The sequence below is a fragment of the Xiphophorus maculatus genome, chromosome 11 (assembly GCF_002775205.1).
Source record: "Xiphophorus maculatus strain JP 163 A chromosome 11, X_maculatus-5.0-male, whole genome shotgun sequence".
NCBI lineage: Eukaryota > Metazoa > Chordata > Actinopteri > Cyprinodontiformes > Poeciliidae > Xiphophorus > Xiphophorus maculatus.
In genome coordinates this window covers 17,270,729-17,284,322 of record NC_036453.1, presented here as the reverse complement: position 1 = coordinate 17,284,322, position 13,594 = coordinate 17,270,729, and the positions used below count along the sequence as shown (strand labels likewise).

Genomic DNA, 13,594 nt, shown 5'->3' with positions numbered 1-13,594 from the left:
ATAGGTACAAAAAACAACAAGTCCTACTGACCAGTCAATCAAAAGTCTAAAAGAGAACTAAAGCAAATAGCTAAAAAAAACATAAATCACTTTTTCAAAACTAAGCAATCAATTCTTCCAGATTAATAAGAAAAGACAACAGTCACAATCTGCTCTTAAGGCCCATTTAATACAAATAATGCAAATAAGCCTTGCTTTTAAATAAATGCAGAGGTATTACTACTGACGCAGTGATATACACCTCTGTCACAGGGGACTTTTTATTGTTTTATATGCATTTCATTTTGGTTTTATTACTTTAGCAGACTAGTATCCTTTATAAGAGCAAACTTTCCAAGGTAAAACTATCAAAGCTTTGTATCAATGCTTTCAATATTCACCCTTAATTATAACACAATATTTTCATCTAAATGTCAATATGTACATTAGAGAAAAAAAAAACATTTAACTTTTTTTAAAAAGTGTTTGTGAGAGAGGGGGCAAACATGTGGCAAAAGGACTCGAACCTGTAACAGCTGCGAGGAGGAGTGAGGCCTTAAGGGTCACTCACTTTACCCCTGCAGCACTGCCACACACCCCGCTTAACGTTTTACAAGCAATTGCCAGTCATGTCTGCACTTTCTCCTTTAGTTTTATTAAAAGTTAAATTACTTTGGAAGTAGACAACGTTTGGCCCTGTCATGTAAAATCACAATGTTTTCCACATGTAATATATTTTTCCAGTGGTGATCCTTTTTTTTTAAATACTTCAACTGATATTTAATAGAATGAAGGTGAGTGAACTGGAAAAAAACCTAAAATAATTCAGCACAAATGCATGGACTTAAAGCTGAATCAACTATAATAAAGCATATTATACAAATAACTCTTTTTATACAACACCACTAACACCTTTAAGAGACCTTAAAATATTCACTCTCAAAATGTCAAAAATAAGAATTTGAATCTGTAATAGAATGCTATACAGTACAGCTTTTAAAATGTCAACTACTGATTGTGCTTCATGTCCATGCTAATTCAAGACAGATAAACAGCTTATGGGATAAAATACATTAAAAAAACTTTAATTTGACATCAGCAGGGTTTGGAATGGCCTTTAAAATGCCAGTCTTCAGATAAATAACCTTTATTTACAGTTATAATGAAGCAGCCACCAAATACTGATGTGCCAAATGTACAGAACCAGCTGGTAAACACTAGAATGAACTCTTCCCACCTCATGGTGAACTGGTTTTGTCTCTGTGAATGATCCACTAATGGTTTCACTGATGGACTGGAATATTCAAATAGTATGTGGTGTTTGTTTTGACAGGGGACCATCCATGTCAGCATCTTACAATGCAATGTTACTGGTTAACCAAGACTCTGGGTCAATTCCCCCTTTGAAGATATGAACCTAAATCAAACCCAAACACTGACATTTTTCCCCAGCCCCAGTAGTGTGGGCAGAAGGAATATAACTTATAAGTTATCTCTTGCTGTCTGTCTGCTGTCTGTGTCATATATTTTTTAATTATCATTATTTATTCTATATATTTTTAGGTGTCCTGTAATAACTGCCTGTGATTGAAGCTGTGCTGTGAATCTAATTGCCCCATGGGGAAAAGAAAGCTTTCCTCTACCACTACAATTAACTTCCATTTTTTACCTGTAAATAACTCTTTCGCAGCTATATAGTTAAATATTCCACATCAGGCTAATTCCCTTTGTAAGCATTTTGATAAAGCATGGTGATAAATAATGAGAAGAAGCTTCAAATTTCACATTTAATTAAATTTTAAATGCACAAATAAATTCACCACATATTAAAACTGGCTTGTTTTACATTGTTTTGCCTCATTTAATTAATAGAAAATAATGGGTTTGTTTTTTTTAGAGCCAATCAGAGCCAATCAACAAACATTTTCTTTTAAAGACATAATCAAGAGTATGTACCCTGATACAGTATTTTCGGCTTAAATAAAAACACACAAATTTGGGACATCTACTATTAAGATTCTTAGTTTTTTTTTTTTAAAAAGCGGATTATTTTAAAACACCCTAATTGTATTCATTGTGATTTTGATCTCTGTTTTTACTTCTTGAACTACTGGGAAATCATAAAAAAATATAGCAGTTAACTAATTTGGGCCTGAAAAACCTAGGTACAAAACCACCAAATCTATTAAAATGTGAAATGGTGAAGGGAAAAAATGACCAGCATATACTTACAACAATGTAGCTAATATAAACCAAAGTAAACATATACCAAAGAACTTAATAGCAATCTTTCCCTCTGCCCAAATTAAATCAAGCTTTTAGAAATGCAGCAGACATGACCCACTTCTCACACTGCATCCTGTGCAGCTGCCATCTCAGTCATAATCTTCCAGTGAGCGCAGGGCACTACTAAGAAACTTCAGTCTTTAATTAGGCATGTCTCCATTAGCAAATTATCATCATACATTAACTACACTGGCCTACTCACCTGATCAATTGACTTAAGAAAATAAGTAAAACTGGTATCTATATAAAATTGTCAGTTTATCTGTTAAAACGTTGCTACAAAAGTCAGCATGGTTCACCTGGAAAACGAAAATGAATGTCTGAGACCAAGTGGAGGAGCAGCTGCATTTTAGTAAATATACTGTGAATGGTTTGCTGATGAAAGTATTTATAGAAAATTAGCCCAGCAGCCACTATAAATCTTCTGGCTTTTTCTTCAACAAATAGAGGAACTCTCACTTTCCATTCCTCATTTGCATATGAAAACATCACCTTCACTTTTGCCACATTTTCATTTTTCACAGACCAAATTAAAACTCAGTAAATGAGAGGAGGGGGATCTTTTGAGTTGACGTGATGTGTAGCTTGGTTTGTGTCAACATCTGCCTGTGAATTTGTAAGCAAAAGCGCACTTGGTGTCTGAGATGGACCAGCCTTTTCAAATGTCTGAGAAACTTTCTGCTGATTACAAAGCTATTAGCAACAGCAAATAGCGTCTGACCATAATGCTTTAGCATCGCAGATGATCCCTGTGAACTCAGGAATATGATTATCACTTCAGTGAGTAACACGATACAACAGTAAATGAGGATAGGAAAGCATAATGGACTGCAGACAGCATTGCTGATCTATCTGTTTGATGAATATTTGGCTTTTTGGGAGTAAACAATCATGCCTCAGATGTTTGCTGAGGCAGAATGGAGGAATAGACTAACTTCTGTATGGCATTCACAAAGACCCCAAACTTAATGGAAGTTTGAATTACCATTTAAATAGGATTTCTTTTGGGGGAGGGGGTGGGGTGTCATACAGAAAGATAAATTACATTGTAAACAATGTCAAAACAGTTTAATGACACATATGAAATGAAAGTACACACCCAGTGCTTTCTTAGCTACTGAGTGATATAAAGAGTGGACTGAATAAAAAATGAGGGAGCCCGAGGAAAAAGAAGAGAAAAAAGCAGCTCCGTCGACTTGTTTTGTCTTCGACTAGGACTGCACTTTTAATTGACTTGAATAAAAAACTCAATTACAGCATTCTGGCCACCGGAGGGAGAGAAAGCGAGTGACAGAGCGCGAGTGGAGGATGAGAGGGGAAAGAAGGAAACAGAAAAGGGGAGTGAATGAAACATAAGAGAGGAGTGAAGGAGTTATTGGGTCAGAATGGCACCTCAGGGGGTGTCAGGGCACCAGACAAGCTTTGTCTACAGGCCAGTCTGTCTATGGGAGTCACACCTCCTTGAAAGGTGGGAGAAAATAGACCAGAAGAGAAAAAGAGGGGAGAGTGTGTTATCACTGTCTCTAAGGGTTTTATGCATTTATTGTCAGTTGGCTTTCACTATTCTGCTGAGGCTGACTGGGATACTGATTGAAGGTAAGGGGCATCAAATCAAATGAAATCAGCAAGTAGATTTAGCTTTCCTGATTTAGCTTCTGTGAAAGCTGACAGGAGTCGTAGCAGAAAAGAATTAAAGTGCCGAACATGAGTAGATAAGGAGGTAACACAACAAATCATGTGCATGATGCAAGGAGAAAAAGGCTCTTTGTAAGCAGAAACATCCTTAGGACCACACAGTGATACTGTCAGGCTGATAAAACCTGTCTGTTGTCTGTTGAACACATGCATTTCCACATCTTTTCATGTAAAGGTACGTAGCAGCCGTGGGAGTTGTGGTGATGGTGATAGTGGGGGATCGGAGGGCTGGGTTGTCGTGGAAGTCTTCTTGGTATCTTGAACAACAGGTTCTTTGTTAGCCTACAGCAGTCAATGCAATGTTTGCGGACAGTGTGCCAATATTTCCGCTGAGTGTGTGTGCACGGACAGCAAGCTGTTGTTCCCATGGTTGTGTGTTATTGATTAGTCATCTCTGTGGGCAATAGGAGCTGTTATCAGGCCTGACATGGAGACAGACGGGGGTGGATGATGCATGGGATGGGAAAACTGCTCAGACGCAAAGATAATGGAGCTACACACACATACACACACCGCTTCACACACACGAGCACACTGTAAAGATGGACGGGCAGACACCGTCACATGCTCCCACAGATTCTTGCACACAGAATAGACCTATTACACAACCGAGCGCAAACGTATTGGCAGCAATAGATTTGTTTTCAGCGCCGCGGACTGCACTCTAAATCTTGAGCGATGCCAGTACACAGTGCATATGGCTAATGATTATCTATGGTGCCGCCCGCAACTATAATCAGCCATTACTCAAGGAAGTTAAGTGTAGATGTCCTCAAATACCCCAATAAATTTCCAAAGTGGAAGTAGACACAAAAGAATGAGTGCATACTGTGAGTGCTTCTTATGGACATGGTGCCTACAGCCAGGCTCCCTGTACTCACCTACAAGAGAAAGAGAAAGAGAAGGGGACTAGGGTCAAGCAGTTGATCAAGAACCGTTAAATTTTAGCATCAATTTTAGCATCAAATTGATGTATTATCAGCTGATAATACATCAAATCAGCTGAATTCAATTCAGTTCAATTCATTTCTCTTCAACTCATTTGGAGTTCATTACACTGTCATTTTTTATTTGCAAACAATGTCATTTTAAAGCACTTCAGCAGACAACTAGACTGTAGTTAGATCCAACTCTTAATAGGACCAAACTTTTATCAGGAATTAATTTTACATACATATATAAGTGCATACATAAAAAAAATTCCCTTTTTTCCTTTTAAGTACTACACACCATAAATTTTACCAGATGAACATATTTTGCCTGCATTGTGACTTAATCTTGATTTATGCCATCAACTTTAAATGAAGTATTTTTCCTACAAGTCATTTGTTATTTTTCCTTTGGCACCCAAAACAATTGGTCACTAAAAGGGCGAGTCTGTTACAGGACCTTTATACACCCCTTGCATCAGTTTGTATCACCTTTGCAGACATTTTGTACCTGCTATGTTAGCAGAATATTTTAATTACTTCTCTAAATCCAGAATTTACTATTAAGAAATATTTTGTGTTTCTGTGACTCTGCAGTATTTTTTTTAGAAGCTCACCACCTAAATTGGAACCAGAAACACAGTAAATGTAAAGGCCTAAAAACAAAGACTTCAAAAAAACATTTGATGCTTAAATTTAGGGGAAGGTTTATCAAATTTTGTGTTGTTGATTTTTCTTCTTTTTTTTTACCATAATTAACTCTTATATTTATATTTATAAACATGAGGAGCAAAATAAACAAATGTGATTTAATCACAATGATTATTAAATATAATACGTGGCTTTGCTTTAAAGATTACGCCACGATATGCATTTTAAATACAATTCTAAAAAAAGAGTTATAAGAGACTTAAAACCCTTACATTTACTGAATATATTTTGCCTACATAGTACATTGTATAAATCTGTACATTGTGTTTTAAAATAAGGATACACATTCCAATGTGCAATCAAGTAAGTGACTTCAGCTTTTTAAATCAAACTAACATACTAGTCATACGGCTAATTTGGTAAACATTTGAGTAAATTAAAATATTTTCTAGTTAAAATGGCTTTTCCTCACACGTGTTCTCAGGATCAGATCAGATATTGTTACAGCTGATGTCGGGGGTTTATTTATTATGTATCAAGAAGTAGAATTCCTATTAAAAACATATGTGCACAACTTATCTTTTATATTAATTTTTATTAATTAACCATATTAATTTTCTATTAATTATAATTCTTTCATACATCATCTAAAAACTATGGTCACACTTATTTCCTTGTACATGCAAATGCTTACGTCAGGGTTTAATTGGTGTCGGTGTTGAGTGAGTTGTGGACAACGCTAGCTGTGGGACGAGTTGTCCACCAGATGCCAACCATGAGCACAGCCAACCATGAGCACGCAGGGAATAGAATGTCATGGCCTGCAATTTACAATCCTTTCCCCCTCCACAGGGACAGGTAAGCTTAAGTCAACCATGAAAATACATGAGGTCAACATTCCCACCATATCCTCTGCTCACTCTCATCAAACAGACAGGGTCAGGTAGGGCCAGATACATCGAATTTGATCCTTAACAGAGATTTTCAGAGAATTTTAAAAAGGAAATTTCAGCACAGTTCATCTGTCGATCTGAAACTTTGTTATAGTTTCATTTATAAAATTAAAAAATAAAACCATATATATTTAAACATTTAGTTTAGTGCAGATCAATGTTTAATGTTTGTTAAGCATTACAGTGCATTTCCCGGTGACTTTTTTCATACAAAAGTCAGAGAGACTATTTTAACAATTTAATACAAATATTTTCTTATGTCTAAGCAAATAGTTAAGCAAAAATCTTGAATATTTCAAGCTCATCCATTTCAGCACTTTTATAAATATTTTTATGAAGCAGTTAGAGGTACTTATAATTAAAAACCAAACCAAACAATTAATTCATACAGATGAATTAATAACAATTTGACTGAAATTTAACCATGTTTTTCAAGTTATATTGAACACTGAAAGTGTTTAGCACTACATAGAGCAACATTTACCGAATTGCACTGACAAGCACATTGTAAGACTGACAGAAATTGGCAGCTAACATTCCTCCTGATGCTACCAACAATTGGAAACTCTATATCCTGGTGCTGTGATGTGTATCCATGTCAAAAATTAAACATCAATAGAAGTGGACACTATTGACAGCCATTGCATTGTACATCCATTTGGTCACTAAATGTCAAAGATACTGGAGAGTGAATTTACATCATCACTCAAAATATTTATTATACTTCAGATGTTTAAAAAAAGAAACAACCTAAATTAAAGATTCATACGGTCATAAGAAAAATGTTTACTTGGTCTGAGTTAAATCTATTTATTTTTAAAGGTGGGTTAAGAAAATGTTTAAGACATTGCAGCATTTCATATTGGGTTATGAGTCACAGTTACACCAGTTTGGTGAAGTTTTCCTACTCTTAAAGCAATATTTTCTTCAGAGACTTAATACATCAACTGGTTTGCATTTTTAATGACAAAGGAGTTTGTCTACACTTGACTTGGACTCACACTGGTCTAATATAGTTAAACATCAGAGGAGAGCGGACTGCTTTCTATCTTCATGGTGGAACAAGCCTTTATGCTAAAATTTGATGGGTTTAAATTCACTGTTCAGACCACAGTGAATAACAGTTTTTCATCAAGTCCAAACTCAGGTTGGCATTCAGATCAAACAGCACATCAATCCAGACCAAGGTAATCGTGCAAAGCATATAGTTTAAATCATGTAATATGATAGCATTTGACAATATGTGCATTTACTGTAACAAATCTCCAAAAGTGGAAATGTTCAATAAGTGAACTTCTCACTCCGAAGGAGCTGCAACAGAAAGCACGTCATGTTGGCTGCGATCTCGCTGCTTGTATTTTGTGAACCACTCAGCTGAAGCTCTGCGCTGCCTGAGAGAGACAGCCGTTTGATAAAGGCCTGACTGCAGCATAGCATTGTTCATTAATAACTACAACTACAAAGCATCAAACTTTGTTTATCAAGCAAAAAAATAGGCTCCCACAGTAGATTCTGTTCAAACAGTTATTTGGGACTGCAAAAAGAAAATATTCTGATATGAACGATCAACCAGAGCCTTATCACTGAGCTAGCATTGGCCAGCTTTGTAAATCAGAACACCATCCACAACATCCAACAGAACAAAATATAATCCAGTATAAAAGCATTTTGATCATCATTAACTACTGGTGGGCAATTAAGAGCACATTTATAAAACTATTGTTGATCATATTGTACTGAACATGTGAAATTTACATCCATATGTAGAGAATTTTTATCTCACAAATGTGGCTGTGGAGCTTTTCAAAAAAAAAGTTGCAAAATAAAAACTAATCTGATACCTATCCTATGTTTTGGTATCACATTAAAGGTATAAAATGCAGTTTTACACATTAAGTTATTTCTTAGTATTTGCAAGTCTTCCCTCAGCTGTTTTGATATTAGTGTGTCTTCTTGTACTTTAGTTCTGTTTATTTTGTTTTTTCTAGTCAGCAAAGTGAGGCTCTTTCATTTGCTAAGGCTGTAAAATCTATTGGTTAAGTTTAAGTTTGTACTTGGTTTATAATTCCCTACATTTTGCTGTAGAAATTACAGCTGCTTACAAGCATAATTTATTTTGCTTATAAGTTGTAAGCATATTTAAGCAAGAGAATTTGTTTATCGGTGCTTGTTCTGGATTCTTAAACCTACCCAGAACTTAGATTTGGATCTTTTGGACATAAAGTTTGAGAAAGGCTAGAGTACTAGGAAGCTAGCATTAAGTGCAGCTTAAAAGTATGCAATATTTCAAAATATAAGAGCAAGTTTAATTATAAAAAAAGTGTTTGCTTAAAAAAGTCTGCTTCCAAACAAACGATGTTCCCCATTTGGGTCCTAGAACAGGAAATGTACGTCTTTCTGAGCCACTGTTGGTCATGAATGTGTTCATGTTCCCCTGTAGCTTCCAAACATTATATGATTGTCTCTCTAGTCGTTAAGCACAGAGAGAGAACAATCACTATTTTTAACAAAATGTCAAAACAGAAAAAAGATTGGACGCTTCTATCCATTCATCCATCTATTTTCCATACCCAGTTCAACCTTTTAACTTAAGATTGAAAACAAAGGGTAAGATAGAGACAAATAAGCTACAGCCAAAATTATGTAAGTGTCTATTTTTATAGCTGGAAACAATCCTAATACAATTAACAGTCAAAATCTCCTCGCAACAGACATATCCATCAGAGCATGAACTAATCTGATTACATAACCACATGCATGTGCACTCACACATCCTGAATTTTGATCATGGTAAATTAAGACGATAATTACTTTTAATGACGAGAAAGCTGAAGGAAGAAATTGCATAACTCTGTTTTCAATGAAGCCGCCAAATCAATAGGGAGCCTGTTCTTGCTATCGCTAGTCTGTGTTTTCCTCTTCAGTAGTCATGTTTTTGAGCAAGGAAAGGTATGACTCTCTGGGAGCCATTCACTGCAGGGATGTCAGCTGCAGTGTGTTGGAGAATGGAGAAATAAGGAAAATGATAAAATGAACAGATATTAAATAACCTGCCCTTTGTATTCCTCTGCGAGACGGCTCTTGTTTTGCCATCTTTCTACTATGTTCATATCCTCTTCTCCTCCTTAATGAGGCACAGCCACATCAATAAGAGCTGATTAAAGAAATTGAGTGACAGCTGAGGAAAAACATTTAAAAACTAATAAAATTAATTCTGCACTAAGAACCCAGATGCAAGAGGGCAGTGGGTCACAAGCTAAGTCACCTCTATGGACAGTAAACATGATGCCTACGTAGTCTGCGTATCAATAACCCTGAACCCTGACCGTTACACCAATACTGAAGCTGACCTCCTGCCCCCCGACAGCATGGATGCTAATGGGACAGACTGTGTTAGTCAGAAAGCATTATGAGGGGCATCAGGGTCAAAAATATTCACCAACTTTGTGTGTCTTCTTTAATCTCACAGGTGGTGACATCTAAGAGTTTAAAAATACCTCAAAGCAAAGTGCTATCACTGCAGAAGGTTAAAGTAAATGGTTGCTTCATATGCTGGTTCTTTAAGGGATAGTTATTTTTTTCAATTAAGTGGGGGCTGTATAAAATTACTAATGGCAACAGTTCATTTAACTATAGCAGAAAAGTGTGGTAATGCACTGAATTTGTGGTAGATTGAATCCTTAAAAGCCTGGAGGCTAACAGCTAGTTACCTGACACAACTCAAACTGAAAATGATACAGTGCTATATTTAAAGATATCAATAATCACATTTTTCACAAAGCACAGTTAAGTTTGCTCAGACAAAGAGCATGCATGTTACTTTAAGAAAACTACATTAATTGAAACTCAAGCCACCCAATCAATTGGGTGGTTGATTGCCCTAAGTCTCAATAGACATACAACAAACTGTTGAGTTGGGCCTGATGAGATGGACTGATACAACACTTAGCATCAACCAAAGTTACTTTAGCGTAGTAACATAGCTGTTCAGTTAAGAAGACTGCAAAAAACCTAAGAGATGGTCCCTTACATAAATTGGCACTGTTAATTCTACTGTTCTAAAAATTTTCAATTTATCTGAACTTTTCCTCTAAAACCTATCACCATTTATTTATGGGTTGGTGCTATTTGGTTTTTCTCTCCGTCTCTTTTTCTGTCTGAAATATTCCTCAGGATTTAATAATTTAGAAAGTCATTTTGTCCTTTGCCTTTACTCCCCTACCTTAATTTTTCCCAACTAATAAAAACTCTGTTAATATGTTTGTATGGGATGAGATGAAAATGATTTTGTGGAGAGGAAGAAAAATGGCAATGCAAGAGAGGGGCTGGGTGATAAAAAAAAAATGACAGAGGATAGAAATCGATGGTAGATGAAATATATCAGAGCTCCTGGAGCAAGGTCAAGAGGATATGATCTTTCACAACACGCAGTTGTGCCTCACTGAGCCAGAGGGAGCAGGAGAGACGGAGCAAGCGCAGGGAAAAAATGAGAGGAAATATTAGGAAGAAGGAGCCACAAAGACAGAGAAACAAGGATATGGGCCAAGACAGACAAACAACTTTTATGAGTGAAGTCACTGTGTATTTATCAAATACAACATCCAACTGAAAGCCTGAGCTGACCATAAGAGCAAAATACTGTAACCATCACTGTTACTTTATGTCCACATCAGTGGACAAGAGGTTTGCTGATGCAGGCAAAAATTGTGTCTGGTACAAAATGTGGAAATTTATCTTCCTTCAGTCATACTTCTTCCCACGCTAACTAATTCAACAGCTAAAAGGGGCCAGATCAGCAGGCCATGTCTCCACCCTGGGTCTTAGTTCCATATGCACCAACCATTAGAGTTCTACTCTCACCTCCTACAGAGAAAAGGACCAGATAACATCTGTCTACAGCTACCTCCCAGAAAACACTCAGCCAATTAAAGGGCCATTAGCAGTTCAGGCTTGGTGGGCTGTATGCAGGTCAGCTTTCTTGCATGTGCTTATTCTCTAGACTACCAGTATCTTTTTAATGATATGTAGAAATATAATCAACACACTCATCCAAATAGCACCATGCATAAGCACACAGAACTAAAGACACATTTAGTACATCCTTGTAACCTTTGCTTTCCTTCTTCACAAACCTACTTGGCCCCACCTTCCCATGTAACATTCATTAGTTGCCCTAGTCTCCGTCATACAATTTTAATTCATAATATGGACAGAAGTAGGTCACCCGACAACCATGTCACATCTGCTCCAATCAAGGCTGCACCTCTTTTTACCCTCTCTGCTGAAGACAGCGTCTAAGTCAAAAACAGCAGGAGGTGGAACCACGCCTAAAATAATGACAACTGCTGGTAATTGGCTCCTCACTGAATTCTATTATTATACACAGAGCCTTTCTCCAAGGTTCATGAGACAAGACAATTCACAATATTCTGTCCATGAGAATGAGGATACACACATTTAGCAGTTATGGAAAATTAAGCATTTATAATATTTTTTTTGTCATTTGAGAGCAAAAAGGCTTCACAATTTGCAAATTGTGCTTTAACGAATCTGCAGTCACAGTAGAAATATTTTCAGAACCACTGCCAGCCAGCCCACTGAGCACTCTATATCAGCCAACTTTGTTACACAACAGTGCAACTCTTGAGCTACTTCCTTTCCTAATTCAAAATAAGGATTCAACAGATGAAGTTACAAGAAGACAGGAACTGGATATCTCCTTGTATGAAAAAGTTCAATTTGACAAGTAGAGTGCCTTTTTGTGATTGAGAAATTGTGAAATGAGGTCTCATAACATTGCTAATGGCTATCGAGCATAAGTTAGTCATTTTAAGCTCTTCAAACCTTTTAAGAATTACTTAGGTTTCAATCATATACAAGGAAATAATTCCCATTGTAATGATGACATGCAGCATCAAGACTATCCTTTAAAAATTGGGGGTTGCTATTAAGAGGTTAGCATCTAATAGCTCTTATACAGTGCCTGTTTGAGGCCTCAAACAGACATGACATAGTGTTAAGCATAATGCACACATTTAAGCCTTTTCTTTACATGTGTGGCTTTAACCGTTTCTGCCCCAGGCAAATCCATTAACATCTCCATTAACAGCACTTCCCCGTTTTTCGTACCCACTTCAAGGGTAGTACAAGCAGTGTATTGCATACAAGCAATTTTATTGACGGCAGACTGCATTCGTTGATTGGCCCTGTGATTTACGTCACGGAATACTCCAAACAATGTTTAGCAGAGGAGCAGCGGACATGCATTCTGCTATCAAAATGCAGTACAGTATGGAAGAGTGTAATTATGAGTTTAATCATGAGCAGAGCCAGAACACGCGCAGCAACATTTGCAGCAGAATGACCGTGATTTAGCAGCCCTGCAAGCAGCATGTTTCTCTGAAGAGCAGGCAAGGAACTGTGTACTTCTGGTTAGTGTTCTGTTGGAGTTGTAGCTTTTGCCATTGGAACTACATAATAATTTGGCATGATGTGCATTTTGTTCTTTGCTTGGAATTTTACTTTAATATTTATTTTAATAAAGTTCTCGCTAAATATTGCATGTTACATTTTTTGATGACATTACCTAAGTCCAAAAGGTTTGGATGTATAGCAAAACAAGCTGGTGTGAACTGGGTTTATTTGAGTCAATCAAAACCACATGCTTTAGGTTCTCCATTACTGAGAGTTTCTCATACAACGATCAGAGAGTCCATCACAGATCCTACTCGCTTGCGACCTGCTCACTTTTCTGCCCCATATTTACACCCACAATAGTGAGGAATAAACCTTAATGGAACTACTCGTGACTGGGGTAGAAAGAAACCAGACATTAGCTGGGGACAGTGAGACTGGACAGTGAAGAACAAGTGGCTTTTCTGAGCCCACAACAATAGATTAGACTTAAGTGCCCAGTGGAAGTCAAATACAGACAGTAACTAGTACACAATTTGGGAGGCAGATTAACTTTGATGAAAAATATCGTAGTGTTTCAGTACATTGTGCCATAAGGTCTTGTAAAAGCATAAGAGTATCTAAATTCCAGTTTGTGGGCAGTTTTTTCAAACTGAAAGTTATAATCAACCTTTATTGCAGCCTATA

General features: G+C 36.7%; 1 protein-coding gene across 3 annotated transcripts in view; it reads right to left on the bottom strand.

Annotated features, from left to right (window-relative positions):
* Positions 1-13,594, bottom strand: part of LOC102233667 (cell adhesion molecule 2) — a 240,267-nt gene that overhangs the window by 180,761 nt on the left and 45,912 nt on the right. The gene's annotated exons all lie outside the window — the stretch shown is intronic.